Consider the following 12,169-nt stretch of genomic DNA (forward strand, 5'->3'; position numbering starts at 1 on the left):
GTCGGCCATGGCTGGGGCGTGCGAGGGGGAGGAGCTGGAGAGGAGAGGGGGTGTCTGGGGGGTTCGGGGGAGAGAGGGAGGCCGGTTCACGGCGTTAGCCGGGCGAAGGAGGCGGCGAGGCGGCGAGCAGCTGCGTGGCGAGCTGCGGTGCCGCCGCCGAGCACCTTGGCTGCCTGCCTGGCAAGCCAAGCAGCTCGCTGGAGCGGTGGCCGGGCTGGGCCGGCCAGGTGGGCTGGCTGGTGGGCGACAGGTAAGTTTTTCCCTTTTTTTCTGTTTCTGTTTTTTATTTAATATATCTGCAACTTTGTTGAATTTAATAAAATACCTAGGCAACTTCAAAAATCACCAAACTATTCCTGGCCCATAGTTGGATTATTTCCAACATGAAACATTTTAGTTTGGAGATATTTGAGCATTTAAATATTTTATATTATTTTAAATGCCCAAATTCAAATATTTTTATGATTTAATTCAAAAACCCTAGGATGGCCTAGGAAAATGTGCACCACTTTTGGCAGAGGTTCTGAACCAAGGCAAAAATGATGGGCATTTTAGAAGGGCATTTCAGGTTCATTGAAAAATTATTTTAGTAACCCTAGTTGGTTTCAGAGGGGACTGGGGGTTCTGTCATCCCCATTTCAAGTTTCTGATGAAAGAGTAAACATGATGCAACACTCTAATGCATGACTAGCTAGGGTGTGACAGCCTCCGCCGCCCTCTCCACAGCCACGGCCTCCCCTTGGGCCCTGGCTGCCACATCGGCATGCATCTCCACCGACTCCGCCGTCGTCTCCTGGGCCGCCTTGGTGGCCGCCGCCCTCTGCTCCTCCGCCTCCCGCTCCTCCCGCGCCTCCCGCGCGATCTGGTCTGTCGCCGCCTGGAGCTCGGCGCGGGGGTGCACGCGGCGGGAGCTTGAGGATCCCCCCGCCCCTCTGAAAATGGAGGCGGCCGAGGTCCGCTCAAGAGTGAGCGGGGCCCTGATCAGTAAATTAAGAAAGGCTCAGAAGGATGCCGGCCGAAGAAAAGAAAGAGGAAAGACATGCAAGAGTTAAACACTTACGCCGAAAGCGCTAGCGGCTGCTTCACGCCTTGCGGAAGCGGGCTGCCTTCGCGGCCGCCTCATCCCGTTTGGTCGCCGCTGCGGTACCCTTGGGCTTCTTCGGCCGACTGCCAAAGAGAGACGGCGCCGCCCGGTGTTTCCATATGCCGCCTCGGGCAGCCGGCCGACGGATGAGCCTGCGCCTTGATGGTCGGACGCCGGCTGGCGGCGTGGAATCGGCTCGGCCTCGTCGTCGTCCGGCCAGTCCTCGAAGGTGGCGGAGAGCCCAGAGCTGCCTGGCTCGCCTCCTCCCCCCATGGCGTCGTCTTCCAAGGCGGCCGCCCCCAAGTCGGGATTGTCAAAGTCGTCCGCCGTGCGGTCAGGGGCGAACTCGCGTTCCGACCCCGCAGTCCTGGCCGGCTGATGAAGGAGGGGATTCTGATTAAAAGAAGAGAAAGCCGACTGGCCGAAAGTCGGCCAGAAAAGAAAACTCGGCAACAAAGAAAAAGAAGAAAGAAAAAAGGATTACCATGGGTGGTGGATTGGTGCGCGAATACGGCGCCTTGCCATACTGCCAGTCTTCAGTGAGCTTGAAGTTGGCGATGTAGTTCACCATGTAAGATACCTCGTCGTGAGGCATCTCCGTGGTGCTGAGTCGGCATGGGTCGAAGCAGCCGCTCATCTGGCTTATCAGATGAGGGCGGCCTTGAAGCGGGAGCACCCGGCGCTCCATGAAGGCGGCAACCAGATCGGGCCCGGTTAGGCCCTCCGCCTGGATCAGCACCCGAAGCCGGGCAACGGCGCCTGCCCTAGCCGGCGTCAGCGACCTGGACCGATAAGACCACGAGGGCTGCCTCCCAGCCGGCGGGCTGGCTATGTAAGCCGGGAGGTTGACGTAGTCGCCTTGCAGGGCGACGTTCTTCACGTAAAAATAGGACTTCTGCCAAAGCTTCACCGACTGGATCAGCGCAATGGCCGGGAACGGTTTGTCGGCCGTCGTCCACCGCATGGCGATGAAGGCGCCACATGAAGCCGGCATGCCCGTGGTGACGGTGCCGAGCTTGGACTGGAAAAACTCCCCCCCCCCCATAGCTCGAGGGTGGGGAGAACGCCGAGGAAGCCTTCACACAGGGTGACGAAGGCCGACAGCAGCACCACCGTGTTTGGAGTGAGGTGGTGCGGCTGCAGATGATAGAACTCGAGGAACGAGCGGAAGAAGCCGCTCGCGGGAAGGCCGACGCCATGCAGGCAGTGCGAGCGGAAGATCACCCGCTCGCCTCCTCCAGCGCCGGTGAGATCTCCCCCTCCGGCGCGAGCCAGACCTATACATACTCCTTGCCCGGCAACTTCCGCGTATTGTGGAGGAAATCAATGTGGTCTTCGTGAACGTTGGAGCCATCCTAGTTGCTCGATGTTGGAGCCATGAGGACGGGAAACCGCCTGGAGACGCGCGGCAGCGGAGGACGCTCGGGTCGGTAGCGGCAAGGCAGCGACGCACCAAGGAAAATGGCGGGGCGGTGGCGCGGCGAAGCATTGCTGCTGCGGCGGCAAGGAAGAAGAAGAAGGAGAGAGAGGTGGGACTGGGGCGAGCGCGCGTGCGTCAACCCCTCTCCCCCTCCCCCTACTTATAGCCTCGCGCGGCGAAGCCGAGGAGGCGAGGCGTGGGGAGATGTGGGATTAACTGCGCCCACTCCCCCACGTCCCGTGATTACCGCGCCATAATGGCATGCGGAAACCGCCGCCGAAAGGCGAGCAGCCAGATCGGGCCACAAAGGATCCTCGCTTGGGCTGAGGCGTGGTAGTGGCGGGCCCCGGTCTGCAGTGGCGTCCCTTCAGGCGCGTGGGCTGGCAGGCCCCTCTATCTAGAGGGTGTCGCGTGGTGCACGGGTGGCGGGCGGTCAGCCTGCAGCTTGGCTAGCGCGCCAACTGGTTCCCTCCTTCGGATTTCAAAGGAGACTTTGCCAAGAAGGCAAGCATAAAATGATGTCGGCTCCTAGCTGCCAGCTCTTTGGGGTAGGAAGCTGATTGAGCTTCTAGTTCCCTTCGGAGCCACGAAGCACAACTAGCTTCGGGGACTACTGTCAGAGTAAATGACCACTGGTAGCCTAGCCGGCTCCCCCTGGCTCTTGAAAAAATAATAAGGCTGATCAAACCATCGAGCTTCCAAGACGTGGGGCCACCTTCTCCCAGCTGGCTACCCCCTCGGCCGGCTACCGGGAGGTGGCCCGGCCAAGAGCCCTCCTAAAGAAAGCTGCGAGAGGGCCGCCTCCAGAAAGCCGGCCACCACATGGCCGACTCTAGGAAGCTGGCCACCACACGGCCGACTCCAAGAAGCCGACCCCCAATAAGCGGCCCAGATCGGGCCCTCGAAGTTTGTTCCAACATAATGACGACGAGATAGAGCGTGGCAACAGTGAAATACGCCGCCCCCGAATCTCGGGGTTCGCATGGCTACAGTACGCCGTACAGGGTTTCCATGACCCATTCGGCGTGGCACAGTTGCCATGCTGACCATGACATCACCCACGATAGACTGACGGTACAGCCCGCAGGCGGCGGGCCCATTTGGCCAGAGAGACATCCGAAGGCGGCCGCACGCCTCCTAGTGGGCCAGGGATGAGGCCGGCTATCCTCAGCCGGCTCGTTCCCTCCCTCGAAGAATGAGCCTCATTAAGGAGACAAGACGAGGTGAGGCTAAAGTGAGCGCCCGCGAGGCGACAGCACTGTAGCCACGCTTACCTCGACCAAGCCCTCATCATAAAGGGTAAAGCAACAGTAACCAGCCCCTGACAAGACCCCCAAGCGGTGGGGCCTACCTATCTACCAGGGAGCCAGCAGCCGGCGGGACCCATCAGTCGGCGGGCCCCAGCTATCAGCGGAGAAGCCGACCAGCGTAGACTCTAAATGCTGGGCCCAGGCCCAGCCTGATTACGATTGTACCCCCGGGGGGTAGGCCTATATAAACCCCCCGGGGCACCCATGCAAAGGGATGGACCTTGATAGTTTTAGACACAACTTTGAGAGGAGAAGAGAGCTAGCATTGCCCCTTCTTCCTCCTCTCGCCAAACAGCTCAAGGAGCCTCTTGTAGCTACTTGTTGATCTAGTGATCATGCGGAGACCCCGCAGAGCAGGACTAGGGGTGTTATCTCCACGGAGAGCCCCGAACCTGGGTAAGATTCGCCGGTGTGCATGTCTTCACCTTATCCCGTTTCCAGCCACCGGCGACGTCTTATTGGCTCCCACAATGATAAGCCACCCGTTGGCATATGTCGCACCAACCACCCGACACCCTCCCATCCGAGGTCGTGGGCTGCGCATGTTAAAAATGAGAGCCTAGACGGGGCAGCCGAAAACCACGTCCAACACTTGCCAAAACTTCGTCCCTCGTTTTCTTTGTGTTTCGCACACTCGACATTGTGTGGGCATTTTGACTGTGCATCATTTGAAGATGAGCTATGCATGAATGTTCATCAGCATGATGTTAACTGGCTGGTAGTTCCATTTTTGACCATGAATAAAACTTCCAACATGATGTTAACCCTGTTTGAAAAGGCCGTGTTAATATAAATCCTCTGCCTATGAAAGTTGCAGTTTCTTATCTAAAACTGAACTTGCAGTTTCTTATCTGAAACTGAAACTTGCAGTTTCTTCTCGTCTGCACTTTTATACTCCTATGAAACTACATTTTTTTAAGTGCTAAAAATAGATCTCTAGAATTCATAAAATTCTTCATATGCTCAATACTGCAAATCTGAAATTCAAAAGAAATTCATATATGAAAGTACTCTCAAAATACACAACACAAAACACAATTCACAACCTGCAAATACTGACAACCCTAAGCTCCTCCTGACAATTCACAACCTGCCTGACTATTGGGCTGTCGCCTCCTATTCCTCAGCGGCAGACAGCCGCCCTGTGAGACGATGTGAACGGCAAGGGAGACGATGACGGGGAAGCGTCGTCGGGCCAACTGCTTTTCTCCTCTAGCACTTGGGTTCGGTCGACAAAGACTCCACCGGCTCGCTCTGGCAGGACACCCTCACAAACGGCACCCTGTAGATGCTCGATCCTTCAATCTATGGTAGATGCTCCATCTGGGATTGATACTCCCACCACCGCTCCCTCATGATCTGATTCGGTGAATCTGTTTGCTCCATGGCCCAGAGTATTGCTGCCTTTTTGATTTGTTGCAGATATTTGGCCATGGATGTCGCCTTCACCACTAGTTGGTCCTTGTTGTCAAACAAAGACAGTATCTCCAACATCCTAGCTAGCTTCACAGGGTCGCTGTCTGCGATCCTCATGTATCGGTTGTACTCCTCCATCGATCTACTTCTCCACAGCACCTTCTCTCGCTGGCGGTGGTTTTTGAATGGAAGAGGAGAGGAGCAGCGTTGGTTTTGGATTAGAACGGGAGAGGAGCGACGCTGGTTTTGGACTGGAACAGGAGACGAGGGGCGGTCGTTTTGAAATGGAAGAGGAGAGGAGCGAAGCTGGATTTAGATTGGAACAAGAGAGGAGCGGCGGTGGTTTAACAGGAGAAGAGCGGAAGAGCGGCACTGGTCTTGGAAGTATTTTCTTTTTTTTGCGTATTTTGGGTCAAAGTTTGACCACGTACTGTATTTGACAAGCAAAATGTGAATGCATGTCACCAAAAATTGTACTGTTTGGTTCGTATCTGAATGTACTTTCAAATTATAATATTTTTGCAACGTATAACATATATTTTATGTGCGAAAATCATGGTCAATTATGACCCAGAATAAAAGGGAGACTAGTTAATGTGGGGTCGCTTTCTTAATTGAAGGTTAAATTGATTTTGATTTTGATCCAGTCACAGCGCGCCGGCCCTCTCGCCCAATCCTAAATCGCTGCCGCACGCTCCTCTCCCTCTTCTCCATTGCAAAACCACCTGCTCTCCTCTCCATCATCTCCATTCCAAAGCCACCGTCTCGCCCCTCCCTCTTCTGATCTTCTCCATTGCAAAACCACCTCCTCTCCTCTCCATCATCTCCATTCCAAAAGCACCTCCTCTCCTCTCCATCATCTCCATTCCAAAACCACCGTCTCGCCTCTCCCTCTTCTGATCTTCTACATTGCAAAACCGCCTCCTCTCCTCTCCATCATCTCCATTCCAAAACCACCGTCTCGCCTCTCCCTCTTGTCTATTGCAAGACCAGCGTCTCTCCTCCCATCTTCCAAAGCTAGCATCGGACCACTCAGAGGGACATCTATGGAGAGGATGCAACAGAGAATCAGGCAGATCGCTGGCGGAGACCAAGCAAAGTTAGCCAAGTTGAAGGAGATCCTTAGTTGGTTTGACAATGAGTGGGAGATTTCGAGGATGGTGCGGGCCATGTGGCAATGTATGCGAAAGAGCGAGACAGCGGCGATGAGGGCGGCGATGTACATGTACTCCTCGGCGGCAGTCACGTCGCAGTCCTTCGAGTTCATCGAGTATCTCCTATGGGCGATGGAGCAGACAAATTTTCCCGAGGCGACAGTCAGGTGGAGGTGGTGGGCGTACAGGTCGAAGGTCGAGCACCCAGAGGATAACGAATCGATCGAGTATGGTGTGCCGTTCGTGGGGGTGCAGAGCCAGCCGGAGCCACAGGAGTATTCGTTCTCGCACGACAAGAGGAGGCCGGATGGTGTGACGTCGCTTCCCCGCCGCTCTCCACGGTTCCCTCGACGCTCGCCTCGTTTCAACGACGGCGGTAGGGTTTAAGGTAAGCTTCGCACTAACCTAATCTTCCACCTGCTCATGCTTACAATCAGTGTGACAGCTAATGAAAATCATGCTTACAATCAGTCTCCGAATACTACGCCAATCACCCTAAAATAGCTCTGGACCTTTGGGTCAAAGTTGTGACACAGTGTACAAATAAAGAAAAATAGATTGGTGCTTCTTTCAGAAAAGAGTACTCCCTAGAAAACTGCCAATATAAGCTACTAGTATTTGGTTAGAGGATTTGCTACTGAGAAAGATCCGTCCACAGAGAGCGCCACACATCCCCCTGGTGGTGGTGGATGCCAATGCGTGCATGCAGCATGGTTTGTGTCGGTAATTTTTACGTGGCACACCTCGCACTCTGCATATATGCCGGTTCCATACGTACATTTCTGCAGTTCCACCAAAATGCAGCTGAATAACCCTATTTGCACAGATAATGAAAAAGCATGATTACATTATAGTGTCACTAGTTGATGAAACACACAAAATAAATAGAAGAAAATATTGCGATAGTATCATAGTATGCCATGCTGCGAGGGCGAGATGGGCCCTGCGACGCCTCATACGGTACGCGTCATACTGGACATCGTCCCAAGTCTCCCAGATACACCTTCTGCCAGTGATGAACATCATTGCAAGCGGTAGTACAAGGAGGTGCCTTGAGACCTTCAAATCTCTATTTTTGTACATATCAAATAAAATTAAGCACCCCAGTTTGCAGAAACGCTTAAACATTCCCAATGTGACTAGTTGATGAAACATGCTTTAACAAAGAGAAGCACTTTCTTTATCTACATTGGAAATGAAATGATAGAGATGCCACTCGCTCTATTTTAACTGTATTATTAGTTCATTTTAACAGTGAGACTAGGGTCGAGCAGGTGGCAAACGAGGTGTACCGTGCGTCGCAAGGATGGAGCCCGGGGGTGCTTAGACTGGGATGCTGAAGCGGGCTCTTTAAGCCACCAACATGGATGATTCAATTCATGGGACCTTTTGGTGCATTTAACCTAAAATGAAGCAATGTCCCGTGAGCTAGCAGCTTCTTCTTCAAATTTTTTTTAAGAAAAGGGCTCCAGCCCCGGTTCCATTTCCATCAGAAAACGAAACCCACAGAGCTTCTTCTTCGTTAGTTGCAATAAAATTGAGCAACATCAAGGTTGGTTGTGAAGCTCCTGGAATGCTCAACTATAATTTGGATACCATTTGTGCAGTTCAACTAAGATCGAGCATGAAATGTATATCTCTGTTTGCACAAAAAAGGTGGAAAGGAGGGTGACTAACAAGTGATGAAACATGCATCAAATGAAAAGAAGCATGTTCCTTATCTGAATGGCAATCCTACAAGGGCAGTAGCAATTTCTATAGCAGTGGCATTGATAGATATTACTGTGGGCATTAGGATTAACTATGACAACTGTTAAATACGACATTACTTTGGGCACGGGAGAGTAGGCGGACCAGGACAGTTGCATTTCTAATGAAAAGAACCAACTTATCTTAATGGGAAATTTAGAAGAACATGTAAAGAAGTGCCATTGATTCATATTACTGGAGGCATTACATTGAAAACAACATTGGTTTAATGTGTCCTTACTTTTAACACTGCGACTGCTACATTTTACCAGTGGCATTACATAAGAGTGGCTTGGGGCAACAAACATCAGAACAGGATATCTGGGTTGGTCCCATTTTTGTTCGGTATAGCCACCTTATACTATGTGAGGCTAGCAAATCTATTGCTGGACTTTCTCTATTGACTTGTCCCCCAGTCCCCACTTTCTTTCCTTTTTCAACCAATAGATCGGGTTTATATTGAGTTTTTACTGTGTTTCCCTTTATTTCCCTATTAGACCTAGAGACCAGTTGGATAGCCAGTCTCTGCTACTTTTCACCCCCACTATCTCCTCTTTTGACCAAGTCCTAGATTCAGGTAACAAATCCTCCCCCACCCCCCACACCCTTTCTTCCATGTTTGAACCAAGTAGTACTAGATTCAAGTGCATGAACTAGTTTTACCTCTTAAACGTAAAAAATTAGATGGTTTTCAAACAGCCGATCGATCCTATCTATGAGGGGGGCTGAGAAATAGTAAAAGATACAAATGCAGCGACGTCAGGAGCTCAGGAAGTAGAGCAAGGCCAGTTTCAAAGCAAGTTATACCTAATGGTCGCAGGGATGTCGCTAGGTGGGCGGCGGGAGGCCGGATCTGCCCACACTACGGCAGCGAGGAAGAAGGGGTTGGAGGCCCTCCCTCGCCAGCGGTGCCTGGGAGAGAACGGCAAGGCAGGCTGATCGGGATGCGCCCAGCAGTGGGTAAGAGCCGTCGCCTAGGACGACCGCGTGAAGATTGCACCTTCTCACCTTCCCCGGTAGAGAGGATCCGGCTGGATCTACGACCAGCGGTGAGCAGAGAGAGAGAGAGAGAGAGAGAGAGAGAGAGAGAGAGAGAGAGTGGCCACCGCTGTCGTGTTTAGATCTGGAGAGGCCGAGACAGTGTGAAGAGAGCAACACTAGCAAGCAAGCACGGAGGCTCCTGCCTATATAGTGGAGTAGTACTTAGTTTTCTTTTGTCTACCGGAGCCGGCTTGACCTCGTCAATGACTGTCGAGAAGTCTTCATGCATGTGGCCCGGAGGCGCAGTTGTCATCATTTTGATCTGAAGCGCCGAATTATAACATATAACACGAAAAAATGCCACATGACAAGAAATCATAACCTCACTGGCAAAAGGAGACAACATGAATCCCGACGGACAAACTAGATGAGGAACAAAGCTCAAGTTAAAGATAAACTCGTAGAAAAGGGGTCCGTCGATAGATGTCCTAATTAACATAGCCGGCTTGACCTAGATGGCAACCGAGTAGTCACTGTTCGTGCATGTGCCCCCAATGACTAGCCCAACTCAGTTGTCGCTATTTAACCCTCACAGTGATCCGAAGCACATGACACCTAATTTTGCGAGATGACAAGAAACCTTTTTTTTAGATATGTAGACGATAGCCAATCCAGGTGTGTCTGCTGGAGTCTGGTCACATGCACTGTCAGGACCCCGACTCAATGCCACATCGATCTAGCATGTAACACCTCATATCACTTTGCGGCCTCACGCACGGTATTCCCACGGGTGTCGCCTTACCTTTGCCCGGGACCGTTTGCGCCTTTTGGCACACGTATATGACAGTGTCGCTAGCATCCATATGATAAGGAGCCCGGGCTGACATGGCTAGTCGTAAACCCAAAGTGGCACAAACTTACAGGGACAGGCATCCATGACCCAGCATCGAACGTGTCGGTCATCAGCGAGTGAATCCAGGCTGTAGCACTGGGCTAGCAGGACTCCGGTGAACCGGGCTGTAGCAGGCTAACAGGACTCCGGTATTCGTCGCGTGACATTTCCCCGAAGGGACAGACACAGGAACGAAGAAGGACACATGCCGGCCAGCCTAAGTGTTCCGGAGCAGTAGCAAGCTACCATGGCTCGGTGGAAACACTAGGAGACATTTCCCGGTAAGAGAGGCTACTAAAGATAAACAACTAGATGGTCAGATCCCACACATACCAAGCATTTCAATAACATACACACAATATGCTCGATATGTGCAAATACAGCATAGCATCACAACAGGACTCTATGACTCAAGTAATTTATTCATTAGGCTCCGAGGAGCGAGATATTACAAACATGGGTCTCATGACCCAACAATCAGAGCATACAAGTCAAAGCACAAGCGGAAGCTATCATGTCTGAGTGCAGACAACTATAAATGAAAAAGGCTGAGAAGCCTGACTATCTATCAGATACTGCCGAGGGCACAAGATCGTAGCTGAGGTATCAAGCTAAACGTCGAAGTCCACGTGGAACTACTAGTGAGACCGAAGTCTCTCTGCAAAAACATAAAATAGGCAAACGTGAGTACAAATGTACCCACCAAGACTTACATCAGAACTAACTACATATGCATCATTATCAACAAAGGGGTGGTGGAGTTTGACTGCAGCAAGCCAGCTTTGACTCGGTGGCTATCCTAAACTACGACTGCAAGCGACTCTTTTGAGGTGGCGCACACGAGTCCACATATTCACCATATCAATACACCACTATGGATCCGCTCCCGTCTCCCTACGGGAACGCCATCCATAGCACTCACGCTTATCTTGCATATTTTAAAGTATCCACTTTCACTTGTCTATGAACTGATATAAGCAATCCAGAAGTCCTTTTCCGCGGACACGGCTATTCGAATAGATGATGTTAACCCTGCAGGGGTGTACTTCTTCATACATGTTTCCACCACTTAGCGTCTGCACACGACATGTGCTCGGCAGACTTCAAGCGAAAGCCGACGTGGGTGTAGACCACGACCTACCTAAACACTCAAGTCTCTAGTCCAGGTTTATCGCCTATTCGGGTTCCATCCATGAGGAGATCCGGCCGGAGTTTCGCTCACAGCCCCAAACGATGTGAACAGGGTTCCGTGACACCAAACGGGCGCCCGGTTTACCCGGCCACGTGCCTACCGCATCACAGCCCACCCCTACGGTCAGCGCTGTCCACGGCCTCCAGCATACTACAAACACCAGAAACTACTTGCAACTCCTGGACAGAGGACGAGGGTGAATGAGAAGTCGAGCGGGGTCATATTTCAGGGCCCAATGTATGGTAGTAACTGAATCATGGATCACAAACACAGAACTCAGTTCCTGAGGACGGCTACAATGAGACAACCCACCATGTACTCCTACATGGCCTCTCACCGCTACCTTTACCAAATCATGTTCACACACTTAGCTCACACACAGTAGGACATGTTCACACGCCTCTGATTCATCCCCGATGAATCAGACCTGACTCAACTCTAAGCAGTAGCAGGCATGACAAACAAGCATGAATGAGTAGGCACAACAGGGCTCAAACAACTCCTACTCATGCTAGTGGGTTTCATCTATTTACTGTGGCAATGACAGGTCATGCAAAGGATAAAGGGGTTCAGCTACCGCAGCAAGTAACAGATAAATCGGTGTTGTCCTAATGCATTAAAAGAGAGCAGGGGCGAGAGAGTAGGATTGTATCGGAATGTACAAGGGGGTTTTGCTTGCCTGGCACTTCTGAAGATAACATTGAGTCTTCATCAGTGTCAACGATCACATCATCGGTATCACGTCTATCGAGAGGGGACAAATACCGGCAACACAGAAGGGAACACAATCAATGCAATGCACAATATGATGCATGATCATGACATGGCAAAATGAATGTGTTTTGGGCTAATGCAACTAGCACCAGATTAAATGAAGTTGGTTTGAATCCAAGATTCAAATTCAAACTCCATATGTGGATATTTAAATGCCCTTTATTTGATTTGTGCTAAACAGCAGCTATAAGTTGTTC

Source organism: Triticum aestivum, chromosome 6B (genome assembly GCF_018294505.1).
Source record: "Triticum aestivum cultivar Chinese Spring chromosome 6B, IWGSC CS RefSeq v2.1, whole genome shotgun sequence".
NCBI classification, from domain to species: Eukaryota; Viridiplantae; Streptophyta; class Magnoliopsida; order Poales; family Poaceae; genus Triticum; species Triticum aestivum.